Below are 3,634 nucleotides of genomic sequence, written 5' to 3' on the forward strand. Positions count from 1 at the left end.
GCCGCCGCCGTTAATTCCAAACCCCGCGGTCGGCAGCGGAAGGCGGTCAGCGGCGGCGGGAGCAGGAAAGGCGGCAGAAAGAGGAGCCCGACCAGGAAGAAGCCACCGCCAGGCAGCTGGAAAAAGGACGGAACTGCCGGCGGCAGGAGGAAGGCGGCCAAGGGAACCGGGGTCCGGAGACCTGGCGGTCGGATCCGGGCGCCTCGGAAAGCAGGTAAGGAGCTGTCGCCGGCCGCTGAGCCGCCGCCTGGAGGACAGGAAGCTCAACCACAGACGGGAGGAGAGAGCGGCTCCGAGGGCCCTGAGGCAGTGGCAGGGAAACACTGAAGGAGTTGTGGAAATAGAGAATGAAAATAAACCAACCGTAAAAGGCTCTTTTCAGAGCCAACGACACCTTCAAAAAGAGAATTATCGAATAATTAATTTTATTCTGTGTATTAAATGTGCCGTTGCGTATCTGGAATGAGCTCCCAGAGTAAATGTTGAAGGCTAGTACAAATACAACATTTAAAAGGCATTTAGATAGGTACATGAATGGGAAGAGTTTAGAGGGATATGGGCCAAATGCTGGCAAACGAAACTAGATTAATTTAGGATACCTGGTTGACATGGATGAATTGGACCGAAGATTTTGTTTGCCTGTTGTCTAGGACCTCCTGTATAGTTCAACGCCATCCCAAAATTTCCAAAGACTGGGCAGAATGTAAATTTGGCCTTTTATTTCCTCCACATTCGGAATTAACATTTTAATAATTGGCCCCAGGAAGGGAAGTGACTTCTACGTGAATTGGGGTTACATACAACGAGAATTATAGAATATGTTCAGTGTACAAGAGGCCGTTCAGCCTATCATACCTGTGCTTGTTCTCCGAATAAGCAACTCAGTGGTAATCTCCCCTTTATCCCACACATTCAAGTAAATGATATTTCCGACCACACTATTCCAACTCACTTTTTAAAACTGCGATTGAATGTGTCTTTACCATTTTCAGGCAGAGCACTCCAGGCTCACTGTGTGACTATTTTTGTTCCTCCCGTCGGCTTTGCTTCTTTTCTCAATTATTCTCAATCTACAGCCTCAGAGGAATGAGTCAATTTAGTCAGTTTTCCTACAGCATGGAAAGAAGCCCTTCGGCCCATCGCGCCCGGACTAAGCATCAAATACTTTTCTAATTCTAATCCCATTTACCCCTGTTCACTCTCTATGTCGTCCTGCACCCTAAGGCTTCTCTCCTTGCTTTTACTACACCAGAAATGTTCATCTTATCTGTGAATTTACAGCTCATATCTCCTCTGGTCAGGTCTAGATTCTTAACGTATGCAAATAACAGCAAAAGATCCCTCGCCAAGTCCAATGGTACACCAGTGGACACAGGCCTCCAGTCGCAAAAATACCCTTCAACTATCACCTTCTGTTTTTTGGAATTAATCTTGAACTCAATTTACCAAATTGCCTGAATCCCGTGGGTTCTTAGCTTCTTAACCAGTCTGCCATGCAAGATCTTGTCAAAAGCCTTACCGGATCCCATCAACTATACTATCGTCATCTACACAACCATTTCCGTCCTTGAAAATATCAATAAAATTTGTTAGACACGATCTTCCCTGTCAAAGCCATGCTGGCTGCCCTTGAGTAATCCTTGCCTTTCAGGGTGGAGATTAATTCTGTCACTCAGTGACAGTTTCTTTTTTTGCAAGTTCCGCTACCACAGATGTTAGACTTAATGGCCTGTAGCTTCCTGGCTAATCCCTATCACATTTCTTATTAGCTGTCGTCCATGTTCTTTGGCATCTCTTGTGTGGCCAGAGAGGATTTGAAGATTAATGTCGGAGCCGCTGCAATCTCTTCTCTTGATCCCACAGCAGCCTGAGATACATTTCAACTAGTTCTTGGGGTTAATCCACTTTCAAGCTAAAACTTCTCTCTCGGAGTTAATTTGCTCAAGTATATCACGAATGCTGTCCCTGATTTCTAGAGCTACATTGTCCTTCTCTATAGTGAATTCAGATGCAAAGTATTAACGCACAACCCTGGTTGTCTCTTGGTTTACACCCAAATTTCTACTTTGGACCCTCTGGCGCCTTAGTCTTTTCCTGGTTATTCTTTTGACCCTAATGGGCTTCTTGATCCTTTTATGAGTATAGACAGATTATCCATTTCCTCTCTTTGTTGAACATTTCATGATTTTGAATGCCCCTGTCAGATTTCCTCATAGACTTCTTCTGTCCAAGAAGTCTAATCTTAACTTCTCCAATCAACATTCATAACTGAAATTGGTAAATCCTAAATCGCTACTTTGCAGAAATAGAGCAGCCATAGAAATATCCCAGAATCCCATAATTGTGCATGGAAATCATTTCCAGAATTATGATGTCATCTGGTCCTTTCCAATTTTGAGTTTGAAATCAAGCAATGAATTATGTCAGCAGTGAAGTATTCAGCATTTTTCAACTTTCCAACCGTTTGCACGTAGAAACGGGTTTGAGAATATCCTAGTGAGTTATCGTGTCCCCTGCTCCTGGGTGTGGCTGAGGCTCCTGGCTGTAAAGATTGCTTCTTTTAACGGGGGATTTGGGGGGGGGGGGGAGTAATTAATGAATAAATGGGAAGCAAGTGGAATGAGTGATCTGATTTAGGCAGATGAAGATAATTTAAATGAAGATAACTTGTTTCTTCCCAGTTCCTCATTGTAATTAAAACAGAAATTTCTGAAGAAACTCACCATCGTGGCATCCGTGAAGAGAAAACTGGAGTTTAACATTTCAGGTCCAGTGACCCTTCTTCAGAACTGAGGAAATGAGATTTGGCTGTGGAAGCAAGATTTCAGGCGAATACCTTGTTGAACACCAGGAGTGGAAATGAAGGAAGTGATGGTGGACAAGAAGAAACGTTAGAATGAACATCTTGTCCAAGAGACGAGCAGGACGTCTTCAAGATCAGCACATTGGAGGACATGTGGCAACGAGCTAAGAATAAAATAAAACAACAACATCAAAAACAGAAATTGTTGGAGAAACTCTGCAGGTCTAGAAGCATCTGTGAGGAGAAAATAGAGTTAATGCTTCTGATCCATAAGAAATATGTACAGGCCATTCGGCCCCTCGAGCCTGCTCTGCCATTCAACAAGATCATGGCTGATCCGACATTCCTCGTGTCCACTTTCCTACCTTTTCCCTTAAAACCCCGACTGATCAAGAATCTGTCTCAGCCTTAAATGTACACGAGGACTTTGCCCCCACAGCTTTCTATGGCAAGGAGTTCCAAGGACTCACAACCCTCTGAAAGAAGAAACTCCTCTTCACCTCAGTCTGAAATTGGTACTGTCTCCGGTCCTAGTCGCTCCCATGAGGAAAAACATCCAGTGACTCTTCAGCACGGATTCTCCCATCCAACCGCTGACCCCGGTTTAATTGTTACACATGGAAAGTTACAGCCCCTAACACGGTCCCTTGGCTGTGATTTGTGCGAATTGGACACAGGATACTCAATGGGAATTGAGGATTTCCTATCCTTCATTTGCATGGAGCTGAGAATATCAGGGTTGACCCGCGCCGGTGGCGTCGTTTCTGTCCTTCTCGCCCTGGCTTGAAGGAGCCTGAGTTTCCTGAGAGGAGGCAGCCGCCAGAGTTCGTC

The sequence above is a fragment of the Rhincodon typus genome, chromosome 35 (assembly GCF_021869965.1).
Source record: "Rhincodon typus isolate 14 chromosome 35, sRhiTyp1.1, whole genome shotgun sequence".
NCBI classification, from domain to species: domain Eukaryota; kingdom Metazoa; phylum Chordata; class Chondrichthyes; order Orectolobiformes; family Rhincodontidae; genus Rhincodon; species Rhincodon typus.